A 17,505-nucleotide genomic window follows, 5' to 3' on the forward strand; every position below is an offset into this window, starting at 1 on the left:
GAAAGTTCTTCAGTGTTTCATTCACTGAGTTTCTCATCTTCCTAAATTTTCTCCTGAAATTGTAGTCCAAAGGACCCTGGTAGCACTCCCCAGCCTTGAAAAAATCAAACCCTAAATTCGGATCCATTGCTTAATTCATACTTGAGTGAACATGTTGAAGGTTAATCCTACCCAGAGGAAGGAAATGAAAGTGTTTTCGTTTTTTTTTTTTTCTTTTTCAAGAAGTCCGATTCTTATCTTACATGCGAAAATGGAGAGAGATGCTGTTTGCCTTTTCAGAATTCTGCAGGCACAGCCTGAGTCTGCACTTGAGCATGCGGTCACATCATCTTTGGGGTGTATAAATCAAAGCCATCACCTGGGGGGGCCTTATCTCAGATCTCCCGGTGACCTACTACGCGTAGTGGGTGGGGCACAGGGTGGGTCCCCACAGCCCTCACGTCTTCAGGCTGGCTGCCCCCTCACCCTGCACAGCCCTACCCTACGGTCCTGCTGAGCTTCGCAAGCGCTCCGTTAATACTCATTCACTCACTATCAGATCCAACACATCCCTGCTGCCTTTTGATTGGGTGCGGAGCGCGGGAGGTGGGGTGGGGGGCGGTGCGCAACTGATTAGTTTCCCACTTTATAAACCCTCCCTGAGGCTCTCCCTCTGCGCCCCGACTTCACCCGCCCATTCTGGTTGAGGTCCTCATCTTCTCTTACCTGGATGTCAGCAGCAGCTCCCTCATCAGACTTTCTACCTCTAACCCCATCCGCTCGAACCCAGCTCACACACTGCCCAGAGTCATCTGTTCACTACTCAGTTGCAGCCAGTTTTCCTGCCACTAAGATCCACACTACCTGGTTAAAGGCGCTAGAACTGTCATGAGCTGGTCTCTGCCCACTTCCTGGGCAGCCAGCTCAGATCTCCCGCCTCACCAAAGCCTCCAGCGATGCCGCTTAGGGGCTCTGCATGCACATCCCTATGCCCACTGTGTAACCACCTCCTATTCATCCTGCTGGTGAGGTAGGGATTCCAGTCCTGGGGTCAGGGGGATGGCCAAGTGTACACACACACACACACACACACACACACACCTCCAAGGAAGACATACAGACGGCCAACAAGCACATGAAAAAATGCTCAACATCACTAATTATTAGAGAAATACAAATCAAAACTACTGTGAGGTACCACCTCACACCAGTCAGGATGGCCATCAAGTAACAAAGTCACCAAATAACAAATGCTGCAGAGGGTGTGGAGAAAATGGTACCCTCCTGTACTGGTGGGAATGTAAATTGGTACAACCACTATGGAAAACAGTATGGAGGTACCTCAGAAAACTATAGAACTACCATATGACCCAGCAATCCCACTCTTGGGCATATATCCAGACAAAACTTTCCTTGAAAAAGATACATGCACACATATGTTCATTACAGCACTATTCACTTTTAATGTATTTTTTAATAATTTTTATTTTTTCCATTATAGTTGGTTTACGGTGTTCTGTCAATTTTCTACTGTACAGCAAAGTGACCCAGTCTCTCTCTCTTTCTCTCTCTCTCTCTCTCTCTCTCTCACACACACACACACACACTTTCTTTTTCTCACATTATCCTCCATCATGCTCCATAACAAGTGACTAGATATAGTTTCCAGTGCTGTACCGCAGGATCTCATTGCTTATCCATTCCAAATGCAATAGTTTTCATCTATTAACCCCAGGCTCCCAGTCCATCCCACTCCCTCTCCCTCCCCCCAGCAACCACAAGTCTGTTCTCCAAGTCCATGAGTTTCTTTTGTGTGGTATAGCACTATTCACAATAGCCAAGACATGGAAACAACCTAAATGTCCATTGACAGATGAATGGATTAAGAAGATGTGGTACCTATACACCATGGAATACTAAGCCATAAAAAAGAAAAAAATAAGGCCATTTCAACAACATGGGTGGAAACAGAGACTCATACTAAGTGAAGTCAGTCAGAAAGAGAAAGACAAATACCATATGATATCACTTATATCTGGGATCTAATACATGGCACGAATGATCCTATCTACAGAAAAGAAATAAACTCATGGACATGGAGAACAGACTTCTGGTTGCCAGGGGGAGGGGGAGGGAGTGGGATGGACTGGCAGTTTGGGGTTAGTAGATGCAAACTATTGCATTTGGAGTGGATAAGCAATGAGGTCCTGCTGCATACCATGGGAAACTATATCTAATCACTTGCAATGGAACACGATGGAGGAAATGTGAAAAAAAGAATGTATATGTATGTATAACTGGGTCACTTTGCTGTACAGCAGAAATGGACAGAACATTATAAATCAACTATAATAAAAAAAAAATTTTAAGTCTGGACAGACGAGACCACCAGCAGTTTAGTCACACGTGCTCACAGCCAGAGAGGAGGAGCTGGTGCCACACAGGGCCACATGGAAGCTGTGCTTGGAGACAGAAGGAGCAGCCTATTTTTGTGGGGTCAGCTTGGTAATATTAAGCGGCAGGGGTGACCTCAGGCCCACATGGAAGGATGTGGTTGACTTATTTGAACCGTTCCATAGGCTGCTGCCCAGAGATAAGCAGGAACTCCTTGACACGGAGGTTTGTTTGCGGGGGTGGGGGGGTGGGGGGGGGTTGCGCATCCTCAGGAGCGGGTGGGGAGGGAGCCTGTGTTAGGACCTTTGAGGCTCTGTAGGTTTCACCATATGTCAAGGAAGCCTTTACACCAGACCCTAAGTTTAGACTTTACATCATTCAGGCACAAGAACTTCATCTCTGTGTTTCTCCGTTTTCCTTCCCATTGACTTTCTGGCTCAGTCCTGGTCCCCCTGTGCTCTCAGCTCAGGTTTTCTGTCCAGCAGGACACTTCCCTTGACCGCTCCCCTCCAGCTGGTCACTTACCTACCCCTCATGGTAGGTAATCCTCATGGTCTCCCTCTGCCCAGAATCTAAAAAAGTAGATTTATCCCCCGCAGTTAGAGTGTCCAACTCTAGAGGGGGGATTGAGGCAGAGCAATAACTCAGGGAGTCAGTGTAGGAGCATGGGCTTCGATGCATTCTTTGATATGGCCATTAATTAACATTTGTGGCTTAAAGGCTCCAGGGCGTAACATCCCCACAGGCCTTGTTTACTATGGGGAGTGTACCTATGCCCAGATGGACATGAATCCCTAACCCCCTGTGACTCAGTCTACGGGAAGAGAAGGACAAAGAAACCATGAAACTTACAGGACATTTCCACCCCTAGGACCCCTATTGGACAAGGACTGATATAGGTAACTGGGCAAGGCCAATGGGGGAAAATCACATCTTTCTAGACCTCACGGTGGTACCCCCCCCCATCTTTAAGGGATAAACCCCCCTTAAGGACAAAAGAGAGAGGGGACTCTTCTTCCCCCTCCCAGCTGTCCTGGGAGATGTTTGCTTTCCTGTAATAAAGACTTCGCTTGCTTGGGAAAAAAAAAAAAGGACATTTACTTTTCTGTATTCTACAATGTAAGCTTCCTGAGGACAAGGAACCTACACAACTTATTCATTCATTTCACATCCTCAGTAAAGCCCCAAGAAAAGATGGTACAGGTTAAGACTATAACTCACAAACTTACTTTTACCAAAAAAAGTCTAATTGACTTTTACTAAATTTTACACTGTCAGAAAAAGCAAGTCTGTTGGAACCCCTCAAAGAAAACAGGCAACCACAAAAACTTTTAAACTTGACAAGGAAACTGTGAGGGAAGTTATTTAAAAATTGTTTGGCTGAGGAAGTTCCTGTTGTGGCCCAGTGGTAACAAGTCCGACCAGGATCCATGAGGGTGCAGGTTCGATCCCTGGCCTTGTTCAGCGGGTTAAGGATCCGGCGCTGCCATGTGAGCTCTGGTGTAGGTTGCAGAGGAGGCTTGAATCCCATGTTGCTGTGGCTGTGGTATATGTAGGCCAACAGGTGTAGCTCTGATTTAACCCCTAGCCTGGGAACCTCCATATGCTGCAGATGTGGCCCTAAGAAGCAAAAAATAAAATAAAATAAAATAAATAAATAAAAATGTGTTTTTGCTGATACAGCCACTCTCTTTCCTGCACAATGTTTAGTTTGGCTCACGTAGCACTCCTGCCCTCAGCATGCCTTGGGGATTTTGCTGCCCTCTTCCAAAACTGCTAAGCCTAGGTTCAAAGAACGATTGTAATTCTCAAGCACTACATCAAACCAGTGTGCTGGTAACCTGGCCAGGAGCTGAGCTCAACTTTGCATCACCCAGGTCACTTGGGCTAAGGCATTTCAGGTCAGAATTTCCAGAGATCTTCAGGTAGGAAACAAACAGAGTAACAAAACTTTTATAATCCCTGATCTAGTCACAGAGGAGTAACCATCCCATGACTGATAAGAAGCAGAACAAGGATTCAAACCCAGGTGTGCCCAGCTCCAGAGACTGAGCAGGGCTGGACCAGGCAGCAAAGTGGATGCAGTGAATGGACTGACGTGGAGGGTCATGTACAGCAAAGGGGACAAGCCAGCAGCCTCAGGCCCCACTGGCCCAAAGAGAAGATTTCTTTAGCTTGTGCTGTACTTACAATGTTTTTCCAAAAAAAATTTTTTTTTGGTAGGAAAAAAACATAAAATTTTCCATCTTGGGGAGTTCCCGTTGTGGCTCGGTGGTTAATGAATCCGACTAGGAACCACGAGGTTGCGGGTTCGATCCCTGGCCTTGCTCAGTGGGTTAAGGATCTGTCATTGCTGTGAGCTGTGGTGTAGGTTGCAGACGCAGCTTGGATCCTGCGTTGCTGTGGCTCTGGTGAAGGCTGGCAGCTACAGTTCCGATTAGACCCCTAGCCTGGGAACCCCCATATGCCGCAGGAGCAGCCCTAGAAAAGGCAAAAAGACAAAAAAAAAAGAAAGAAAAAGAAAAATTTCCATCTTGGAGTTCCTGTCGTGGCTCAGCTGACTAGCATCCATGAGGATGCAGGTTCGATCCCTGGCCTTGCTCATTGGCTTAAGGATCTGGCATTGCTGTGAGCTGTGGTGTAGGTCGCAGAGGCAGCTCAGATCCTGTGTGGCTGTGGCTGGAAGCCACAGGTCCAATTCAACCCCTAGCCTCAAGTGAAGCCCTAAAAAGCCACACACACAAAAAAATCCATCTTAATCACTTTTATTTTTTTTCTTTTTATGGCTGCTCCTGCAGCATATGGAAGTTCTCAGGCCAGGGGTCGAATCAGAGCTGCAGCTGCCAGCCTATGTCATGGCCAAGGCAATGCTGGATCTGAGCTGCATCTGCCACCTATGACGACACTAGATTCTTAACCTACTAAGCGAGGCCAGGGGTCAAATCTGCATCTTCATGCACACTATATCGGATTCTTAACCTGCTGAGCCACAACAGGAACTCCTTAACCACTTTTAAGTGTGTAGTTCAATAGCATTAAATACCTTCACATTGTTGAGCAACCATCTCCACCATCTGTCTCCAGAACTCTTTTCATCTTGTAAAACTGAAAATCTGTCCCCATTAAATACTCACTCCCCAGGCTTCCTTCCCCCAGACCCTGACGGCCACAATTCTACTTTCTGTAGAATTTCTATGAATTGATGACTCTAAATGCCTCCTATAAATGGAATGGTATAGTATTTGTCTTTTCGGGACTGGCTTATTTCACATGGCATAATGTCAAGTTTGTCCACGTTGTGGCAGGTGTGAGAATATCTTTTTTTTTTTTTTTTTTGGTCTTTTTGTCTTTTCTAGGGCCGCACCCGAGGCATATGGAGGTTCCGAGGCTAATTGGAGCTGTAAGCCGCCGGCCTAGGCCCAAGCCACAGCAACACAGATCTGAGCCACGTCTGCGACCTACACCACAGCTCATGGTAACACCAGGTCCTTAACCCACTGAGCAAGGCCAGGGATCAAACCCGCAACCTAATGGTTCCTAGTTGGATTTGTTAACCACTGAGCCACGAGGGGAACTCCAGAATATCCTATTTTTTTAAGGCTGAATAATATTCCATCATATGAATATATCGTATTTCACTTTCCCATCAATTGACACTTGGGGTACTTCCACATTTCAGCTATGGTGAATGAGTCTGCTATGAACATGACTGTACAAACATCTCTTTGAGACTCTGCTTTCAATTCTTTTGAGCATATACCCAGAAGTGGAATTGCTGGATCATAAGAATTCTATTTTAAATTTTTTGATGAATAGCCACACTGCTTTCTACAGCAGCTGTACCATTTGGCATTCCCATCAGCAGTGTGCAAGGGTTCCAGTTTGTCCACATTCTCACCAAGATCTGTTATTTTTTCCTCCTTTTTAAAAAAATAATAATAGCCACCCTATGGGTATATAAGATGATATCTCACTGTGTCTGATTTTCATTTCCCTAATGATGACTGATGTTGAGCATCTTTTCATGTGTTTATACTATTTTTTAAAAAGTAATTCCCAACCTGAACAATGTGGAAATTTCATAACTCCAAATTTCTGGCCTCTTTTCACAAATCAAAATGTCGGGCAAAGCTGGGCCCTCATTCCCACAAGGCAAGTCAGCCAGAGGGGGAGGGGGCTGCTCTCTGGAAGGGGTAACCACTCTCGAGTTTACCACAGTCCCCACCACTCCCTATTGCATGACCCAGGGGACCTGGGTCTTTGTGACTGCCTGGGGGATGATCAGCATTGCTCTCCACTCATTAGTGTGCCCAGATCTTGAGGTGAATGATTCTCCCCATCCAGCCACACATGCCCCATCCCCAGCCACAGACCCTTGGGTCTCTGGAAAACTGTCGGTCAGATCTGGGGACTACGTGGGACTGGAGCCTCCACCTCTTTTCCACGCATGTCTTGTAATCATTTCCCAACAGCAGCCAAAAAGTCTTTCCCAAGCAAATAACAGAGAAGGACCTTTCCCCATGAAACTTAATAAATCAGTTAAGAATCTGGGCGTGACCAGGGAGTGACATTCTGAGCCCAAGTGATTCTGGGAGGGACTGCCAGAGGGCTTTTGACATAAAGGGCGGTTTGAGTGAGTGTGGAGCCAGGCACACAGCCCACAGTCCTGGCATTATGCTTTCACGGGCGCTGTGCTTTGCAGTAAATGGCTCTGGCTTGATGAGGCTTTCTTAGATGACAAAGTCGGAATACCAAAGAAGTTACTGATGTGGAACATTTCTATTGCTACAGTGACTAAACAAATGCACAGAGGGCTTACTCAGTGACTAATGCCTTCAATATGCCCCACCAGGAGAAGCTGGAGGGCGCTCCTCTCTCCCACGCTTTGCAGCCAGTACCCTGAATGGTTGGCAAAGGCAGCAAGACTGGGAGAAGGAAACCTGGGGCCTTGCATATCTGGGAAGATGGGCAAGACCCTCAGCACCTGCTTCCAGACTGATCCTGGTGAATCACCAGCATCTCACAGTGAGGAAGGCAAGATACAGGAGAGTCTGGGGTAAACCCAAAGAGAAGAGGAATTACCCAGGCCCCCTTCCGGGGACCTCTTAGTCTTACCCTTATACAAGGATCTAGTCATACTAATAATGCAGCCTCTCTTTCCTTGAACCTTGAGGGTTTGCATCCATTTCCCAGGAGAGGAAAACCGAAGATTGTGTCACAGTGGCTCGTGACCTTGTACGTGACCTATAAATGCGCTATTCAAGGTCTCTTTGGCCATTTTGAAATTCTAAGTTAATTAGGTGCAGCCTGAATTGATTATGGCTTTAGCAAAAGGATGCTCAATATACCTATGGACGGGTCTTGTCATTTTGCAAATGTAGGCAGGTTCCAGAAATGCTTAAGTGTCCCATGGGGCATCAGAATAAACAGTCAGTGTCATTATTGTAACAACAATAAGTAGGCTTGTTGAGCACCTGCATTAAGCACTACCTGCAGGTCAAGTGTTCTCAACCTTCCCAAATACTAACTCTCTGTCACCACAGGTCTCTGAGGTCTTACTGACTTCAGGGATGACATAGCTGTACCCCAGATAGGTCTCAGGGCTCTGGCTCTGGGGGTCCCACAGCCACTCTTTGAGCCTGTTCCTTCAACTACTATAACCTTAGGGTTCTGTGTGCTTCTCTAAAAGAATTGCTATCTGCTCACCCTGCCTGCTCAGAGCATCATTCCAAAAGCAAATATGCCTCCCATACCCCTTGTCGCTTCCTATAAGAAGTGAGAGCATCTACATCCGTGATTCTCTCTAATCCCCACGACACAGTGAAGTGGGTACTGATCTAGAACCAGGAAGGGTTTGGCCATATGGGCACAGGTGACTGGCAGACACAGGGCACACAGTCTCCCTGCCCCAGAGCCCAGGTCCCTGTGGTCCACCCATGGTGGGTGACCAGCAAACCTCTGGTCACCAGGTTGGTCCAGGACTGCCCAATTCAGATCACTGATGACATCACCCTACTGCTCCATATGGCAATTTTTTTTTTTTTTTTTTTGGCCACACCTGCGGCATGTAGAAGTTCCCAGGCCAGGGATTGAACCGAAACCACATCAGCAACCCAAACCACAGCAGTGATAATGCTGGATCCTTAACCCGCAACACTACTAGGGAACTCCTAAAAACTTCTTAAATGATATTTTGGGGGGAGGTTGTTTGTTTTTTCATTTTAGGGCTGCACCTGTGGGATATGGAAGTTCCCAGGCTAGGGGTCAAATCAGAGCTGCAGCTGCCGGCCTATAGCAGCACCAGATCCGAGCTTCATCTGTGACCTATACCACAGCTCATGGTAATGCCAGATCCTTAACCCGCTGAGTGAGGCCAGGGATCAAACTTGCATCCTCATGGATACCAGTCAGGTTCTTAACCCATTGAGCGACAAAGGGAACTCCTTAAATGATATTTTAGGTTAACATTTTTGTAAAATACATTACGTTTTTCCTTCCACAGCATATGGAGGTTCCCAGGCTAGGGGTCTAATTGGAGCTGTAGCCACTGGCCTACACCACAGCCACAGCAACGCGGGATCCAAGCCATGTCTGCGACCCACACCGCAGCTCACAGCAACGCCGGATCCTTAACCCACTGAACAAGGCGAGGGATCAAACCCACAACCCCATGGTCCCTAGTTGGATTCGCTAACCACTGCGCCATGACGGGAACTCCCTGCCAGGCTTTATTTTAGCAATTTTGATGGAAATTTTTCTAAAATGCTTTAGACATTCTCTTTATGTTTCTTTTCAGAGCTTGAAAAAAAACACCTTTATTATGGAGAATTTTGAAGATACACAAAAGTAGTTCAGAGCTGAATCCCTCAGCGTGCACTCTGCTGGGTCTGGCCTCTGGGCTCACATCATTTTTGAAAGAACTATTTATGCTGTGAGTGTAGCAAGAATATGTTCATTTTCACTGCTACAAAAGATTATGTTCAGTGAATAAACTACAATTTATCCCCCCTTCTGTTGACGGGCATTTGAGTTGGTTTTGGTTAGAAGGTGCTACCAACAGAAATACTGAGAATGTTCCTGCCTATGACTTTGGATGGCTCTATGCACTCACTTCTCTTGAGTATAAAATTTAGGAGTGGTGGAATTCCTGTGGTAGCACAGGGGTAACAAACCCAACTAGTATCCATGAAGACACTAATTCAATCCCTGGCGTTGCTTAAGGATCCGTGATCTGTAGTGTAAGTCGAAGACGAGGCTCAGATCCTGCATTGCTGTGGCTGCAGCATAGGCTGGCATAGCTCCGATTCAACCCCTAGCTTGGGAACTTCCATAGGCCAAGGGTGTGACCTTAAAAAAATAAATAAATAAATAAAAATAAAACTTAGGAGTGGAATTGCTGGATCAGAGGCCATAGGTGTGTTAATCTTTAGGAAATTATGCCAAGCAGGTTTCTAGGGTGGATGTACTAAATTTCTCCTGCCTGGAATTAGCTTTAAGACCTAGGAACACACACCTTTAATCCTGAAGTAATTTGAGTATTTGAACAGCCCAGACAAGGCCTGGTAATGATTTGAATGAGTTGGACCATCTTCATTTTTTTTTCTTTGTTTTTTTTTTGGGGGGGGGGGGTTCATCGTGCCCACCACATATGAAAGTTCCCTGGCCAGGGATCAAACCTGTGCCACAGCTGTGACCTGAGCCACAGCAGTGACCATGCCAGATCCTTAACCTGTTAGGCTACCAGGGAACTCCTGGATCATCTTTGTTTTCGACAGAGGTTGGAAGATGCAGCTCACAGCTTCAGAGAGGAACATCATTATGGCAGGTGCTGGGTGGTTTCTTATCTCCAGATATGACCTTGTCTCACCTCTGCTTAAAGCTCTTCTCTGTTCAGTTTTATGCTGGTGGGAAATCAACCACTAGGACCCGGGCTGGAGAGCAGAGCATTGGAGAGCAGAGCCCAGCCTTTGCAGAGAGCAGAACTAGAAGACTTTTGAATGGCCCTGTAATGAAATCCTGCATAAATGTGTACTTATAGGAGAAAGTATCATTACTTATTTAGGTAATATGATTGCATACCTGGGAAACCCAGGAGAACTGACTAGAAGATGTATAGAAATAAGAAAATTCAGTATCGTGGCTAATTACAAATTTAATACACAGAAAGCAATTGCCTTTTGATGTGCAAAGAACCTGTTAGATAAAACAACAGGCAGCGTTCCCGTTGTGGCTCAGAGGGTTAAGAACCCAACTAGTATCCATGAGGATGCAGGTTCAATCCCTGGTCTCGTTCAGTGGGTTAAGGATCCAGCATTGCCACAAGCTGTGGTGTAGGTCACTGATGTGGCTTGGATCTGGTGTTGCTGTGGCTGTGCTGTAGGCTGACAGATGCAGCTCCAATTCAACCCCTAGCCTGAGAACTTCCATATACCACAGGTGCAGACCTAAAAAGAAAAAAAGAAGAAGAAGAATAAAATACAGTGGGAGAAAAATTCCACTTACAATACCCACAAAAGACAGAATATCTAGGAATAAACTCATTGAAATGAATTTAAATGAACCTAAACTTTAAAGCTCGAGCAAAACAAAAAACAAACAATTTGAATGAATAGCAAGACACTCCACTTTTGAAGAGAAAGAACTGATATTATGTTTTTTTCTCATGTTTATCTAAAAATTTAAGGGAGTTCCAATGAAAATATCTGCTTTTTAATTAGACAAGCTGATTCTAAAGCTCACATGAAAAGTAAAACATGCAAAAACAGCCAAGAAAATGCTATAAAGAAGGCTAATGGGGGAACGCTACTCCTTCTAAATAATAAAAGACATATAAAACTATACTTAATTAAATGACGAGGAAATGACATGTGAATGTATAGCCAGATCAATGGGACAAATAAGAAAGTCCAGAAATAGACCCAAATACATATGGAAAGATGGCATTTCAAAGCAGTGAAAAAAAGATGGATTATTCAATAAATGACTTTGGGACAGCTGAGTGCCAGCTGGAGCCATACCATATTCCTTACACCAAAGTCAATTCCAGATGGATAAAAGTACTTTCAAAAACTCTTAAAAGAAAGTAAGTACTTTTCTTTTAGTAGAAACTTGGGAGTTGATTTTTTTTTTTAAATCATCTCCAAATAGGTAAGATCTTTCTACATGACACATAAAACCCAGAAGCCATAAAGGAAAGGACTGTTACATTTATGTGCTTATAAAGTTTATTTATAGGGGATTAAGAGGTATAAACTATTATATATAAAATAAGCCATAAGGATATATTATATAATATGAGGAATATAGCCAATATTTTATAATAACTATAAATGGAGTATAACCTTTAAAAATTGTGAGTCACTATATTGTACACCTATAATTTACATAATACTGTACATCAACTATACGTTTTTAAAAAGCGGATTAATATTCTAAGGAAAAAGAGTTTATTTAGGGAAAATATTTATTTAAAAGTTTTTTAAAATGGCAAACTTAGAAAAAAAATTTGCTACTCATACTGCAAAGACCTACTTACTGTAATACTGAAGGAAATGTTATTTAAAAACAAAGAGTGCTAGATCCCACTCCTGGGCACATATCTGGACAAAACTTTCATTCAGAAGATACATGCCCCCTTATGTTCACTGCAGCACTATTCGCAATAGCCAAGACATGGAAACAACCTAAATGTCCATTGACAGATGAACGGATTAAGATATGGTACATAAGCACAATGGAATACTACTCAGCCATAAAGAACAAAATAATGCCATTTGCAGCAACATGGATGGAACTAGAGATTCTCATACTAAGTGAAGTAAGTCAGAAAGAGAAAGACAAATACAATATGATATCACTTATACTTAGGATCTAAAATATGGCACAGGGAGTTCCCGCTGTGGCGCAGCAGAAACGAATCCAACTAGGAACCATGAAGTTGCGGGTTTGATCCCTGGCCTTGCTCAGTGGGCTGAGAATCCGGCATTGCCATGAGATGTGGTGTAGTTGCAGACATGGCTCAGATCCCGGGTTGCTGTGGCTCTGGTGTAGGCCGGCAGCTACAGCTCTGATTTGGCCCCTAGCCTGGGAACCTCCACATGCTGTGGGTGCAGCCCTAGAAAAGACAAAAAAATAAAAAATAAATAAATAAAATAAAATATGGCACAAATGAACCTATCTACAAAACAGAAACAAACTCACGGACATAGATAATAGACTTGTGGTTGCCAAGGAGGAGGGGGAGGGAGTGGGATGGACAGGGATTTGGGGGAAAGTAGATGCAAACTATTATATTTAGAATGGATAAGCAATGAGATCCTGCTGTATAGCACAGGGAACTATATCTAATCACTTGTGACAGAACATGATAGAAGATAACATGAGAAAGAATGTATATAAATATACACATATATATATACACATATTGTATAACTCAGTCACTTTGCTGTACAGCAGAAATTGACAGAACATTGTAAATCAACCATAATAAAAAATTAAAATAAAAAAAACAGTTACAAGGAGTTCCCACTGTGGCTCAGCAGTAATGGACCTGACTAGTATCCGTGAGGATGTGGGTTCGATCCCTAGCCTTGCTCAGGGATAAGAATCTGGCATTGCTGTAGCTGTGGTGTAGGCTGGCAGCTACAGTTCCAATTCGACCTGTAGCCTGGGAACTTTCATATGCTCTTGCTGCAGCCCTGAAAAAAAAAAAAAAAAGCGGTTAAAAAATAAAAACAAAAAGTGCTGGTAAACATCAATAATCCAACATCCAAGAGAAAAGTGAACAAAAGACAAGAACAGATAGTTTATAAACAAACAGGTGTTCAACCTAACTTACAATGAAAGAAATGAAAATTCCAACGAGACAATAAATATTAAAGTGGATAATTCACATAGTAAACATGCAGAGAAAGGGGCACTGCCGAAAGAGGTAAATGGCACTGGTTTCTTTCTAGGGCCCTTTGGTGTTAATTATCAAAAACTAACATTCATGTACTTCTTCATCTAGCATTTCTTTACTAGGATTATACCTCCAGATAGTTATACCTGAGGGCGAAACTCAGTAAATGAGAATTGTCTATAAAAGCACTGAATTAGAAGCCATTCAAATGACCTTTCCAGAAGAGACTGGCCAAGTGTGTTTGAGAACGGGGACTGACAAGTTTTTTCTTAAAGGGCCAGACAATATTTTGGGCTTCTGCGGCCAAGAAGCAATATAAGAGTTTATTATGTAGATACTACGTTAACACTATTCTCAGTTCAAGCATGAAAACTTGGTCTCAGATCTAGAATATCCACAGAATGAAATGCTCTCCAGAGTATGATGATGTGTGTCTATTAATATTTAAATAAATATTAATTATGTGAAAGCCCGCAGTGCATTTCAAAACGCAAGAAATAGAGGAGGATGCAAAATCAACACACAAATATCAGCTGTGTTTCTATACCCTAATAATGAACAATGTGAAAAGGAAATTAAGAGGAGTTCCCGTCGTGGCTCAGTGGTTTACGAATCCGACTAGGAACCCTGAGGTTGTGGGTTCGATCCCTGGCCTTACTCAGTGGATTAAGGATCCAGTGTTGCCATGAGCTGTGGTTTAGGTCGCAGACACGGCTCGGATCCCCCGTTGCTGTGGCTCTGGCCTAGGCTGATGGCTACAGCTCTGATGAGACTCCTAGCCTGGGAACCTCCATATGCCGTGGGAGCAGCCCTAGAAAAGGCAAAAAGACAAAAAAATAAAAAATAAAAAAAAATGAAAAGGAAATTAAGAGAGTAATTCTATTTACAGTAATTAAGAGAGTAGCATTAAAAAGAATGAAATACTTAAGGATTAACTTAACCAAGGGAGTGAAAAACTTAGACATACTGAAAAGTATAAAACATTGATAAAATGAAGAAGACACAGAAATCCTGCTATATAATGGCACTGTGAACTCTATCTAGTTACTTATGACAGAGCATGATAATGTGAGAAAAAAGAATGTATACATGTATGTGTGACTGGGTCACCTTGCTGTACAGTAGAAATTGCCAGAACACTGCAAACCAGCTATAATGGCAAAAATAAAAATCATTAATAAAAAAATAAAGAAGACACAGATAAATGGAAAGATGTTTCATGTTCATGGATTGGAAGACTTAACATTGTTAAATGTTAATATTCCCCAGCATGATCTATAGCATTAATGCAATCCCTAGCAAAATCCCCATGACATGGGAATTCCCTTCATGGCTCAGAGGTTAATGAGCTCGACTAGGATCCATAAGGATACCCTGCTCAGTGGGTTAAGGATCCAGCGTTACTGTGAGCTGTGGTGTAGGTCACAGATGTGGCTAGGATCCTCTGTTGCTGTGGCTGTGGCGTAGGCCAGCAGCTGCAGCTCTAATTTGACTCCTAGCCTGGGAACTTCCATATTCCACAGGAGCAGCTCTAAAAAAAAAAAAAAAAAAAAAAAAAAAAAAAAACCCAATGACTTTTTTTGCAGAAATAGAAAAATCCATCCTTACATTCATATAGAATCTCAAGGGACCCCAAATAGCTAAAGCAATCTTGAAAAAAAACAAAACCAATGTTGGAGGACTCATTGGTTTCCAATGAGTTTCCAAACTTACTACAAAAACTATAGTAATCCAGGAGTTCCTGCTGTGGTGCCATGGGTTAAGAACCTGACTGCAGAAGCTCAGATTGCTGCAGAGGTGAAGGTTTAATACCTGGCCAGTGCAGCTGGATTAAATGATCCAGCATTGCCACAGTTGAAGCTTAGATTCAATCCCTGGCCCAGAAACTTCCCGTGGGTATGGCCATTCAAAACAAAACAAAACAAAACAAAAAACTACAGTAATCCAACCTGTGTGGTACTGACACAAAGATAGACATACAGACCACTGGAATAGCAAAGAGAGCTCAGAAATAAACCTTATATATAGAGTCAAATGATGTCTGACAAGGGAGCCAACATCATATAATGGGGAAAGGACAGTCTTTTCAACAAATGGTGTTGGAAAAACATTTCAACAAAGAAGATATGCAAGTGGCAAATAAGCACAGAAACAATTCTCAACATCACTAATCATTAGGGAAATGCAAACCAAAACTACAATGAAATACAACCTCACACTTATAAGGATGACTACTATCAAAAAACAGGAAAATAACAAATGTTGATGAGGATGTAGAGAAATTGGAATACTTTCTTTTTCTTTTTCTTTTTTTTGGGGGGGGGGCTTTTCAGGGCTGAACCCACAGCAAATGGAAGTTCCCAGGCTAGGGGTCAAACTGGAGCTGCAGCTGCTGGCCACAGCCACAGCCACAGCAACAGTGGATCCAAGCTGCATCTTCAACCTACACCACAGCTTGTGGCAACACCAGATTTTTAACCCACCGAGTGAGGCCAGGGATTGAACCTGTGTCCTCATGGATCCCAGTCATGTTCATTACCACTGAGCCATGACGGGAACTCCAAAGAATATTATTTTAAAGTTTTTAAAAAGTTAAAGGTATAATAATAAGCTGCCATTCGTGTAAATGTATATGTGTGCTGTGTATGTGTAGGAAATTTCTAAAGGATAAAAGCAGAATATGCTGGGTTTCTGGGATGGCAGAGAGCCTTACTTTTTCAACAAAAACACTGGATTTGGGGAAAATACTTGCCATAAAATAGTAAAGAGTTTCCAACAGTCACAGATCATCAACATCCCTTTTGCCACACCAAACTTAAATTTTCTGTAACAGTTACAGCACAGCTACTGTTAGGGCCAACACTAACCTGCTCAGCAACTTTGTGTAATTAGAATAAAGCAACCATTTCTCTGGGTGGTTATGACCCTATAGACATGCAGCTTGAAGAGCAGAGAGAAGTCTGGACTTCAGTCACATTAGCCCTCCAGCTGGGCTTTTTTGCAGTGCACAACATCCACAACTGTTCATGGGGGCCCTGTCTGGAGCCATTTTTTCCTATTTGACCAGTCTTACTGTTCATACACCAAGAAAGAACACATAGCACCCTTGCTAAAAATACAATTTCCTTAAAAATAAATATTTCTTTTGGAAATCATACAAAAGGTAGAAAAGGGGACTGTTTCATTATTTTCAGTTGTTTCAGTGATGCAGAACAGGGCACCATCCAAATTTTCTGCTAATTGTTGATGTCTATGCTTTTCATAATCACAAAAACCTGTGAAACTTTCTGCTTACTTGAAATTTGATTTTTTTCCTCTCTCAGAAGGTCCTAATTGTTTGGGTAGTAGGGAAAAATCCCTTGTTCTTTATTTTGCATCCTATCAATTGGGTCCCTGTAACCGAAGAAGCACTGTGTTAAAAGAGATGTGGTCTTTCTGGATACGGTCTGAAGACTTTACCATACCCATGTGGGGCCAGGAGAAGTTACAGGGTCAACATGACATCTGATTTCAGGTAAACAAAATTCACACCAAGTGGTCTTTGTGTTACCTTTTTTTTTTTAAGAACAAAGTATCGTAGAAGCCATTACCCCATGCAAAGATTTGTAATCATTTGTAATACTTAGGAGCCAGGGATTCATTTGTACAAATCTGGGAAAACCAAAATGACCTGGAAAGACTGAGTGAGCAAGAGGAGAACCTTGGCTACCCTGATCATTGGTTTCTGGCTCCTTCTTCCCAGACATGCTTATTTGTCTCTCGAAATGACCTTAAGTCCATGATGAACAGGTGCTTTGTATAACCAGACCATTCTGAATCAAAAGGTAAATCTTTTTTCTATGAAACATAAAATACACCTACTTTCAAATGTATTCTGTCCTTGAGAAATTTTTTTAGACTTGGAGAAGTTTATCACCTACCCTTTACCCAGGTTCTCCTGATGTTACTATCTAGCACAACCATATAAAGTTAAGAAACTGTCATGGGTACAGTACCACTAACCCATCTGCAGACCTTATTTGGACCTCAGCAGTTTTCCCATGACTGCGTTTGGACATGACATATCCTTAATCTCCTCGAATCTGGGACCATTCCTGTCTTCCTTTGTCTCTCGTGACTCACGTTATTGAAAAGTCTTTCTTTTTTTTTTTTTTGTCTTTTTGCCTTTTCTAGGGGCCGCTCCCATGGCATATGGAAGTTCCCAGGCTAAGGGTCTAATCAGAGCTATAGCC

This window comes from Phacochoerus africanus, chromosome 3, assembly GCF_016906955.1.
Source record: "Phacochoerus africanus isolate WHEZ1 chromosome 3, ROS_Pafr_v1, whole genome shotgun sequence".
Classification (NCBI taxonomy): domain Eukaryota; kingdom Metazoa; phylum Chordata; class Mammalia; order Artiodactyla; family Suidae; genus Phacochoerus; species Phacochoerus africanus.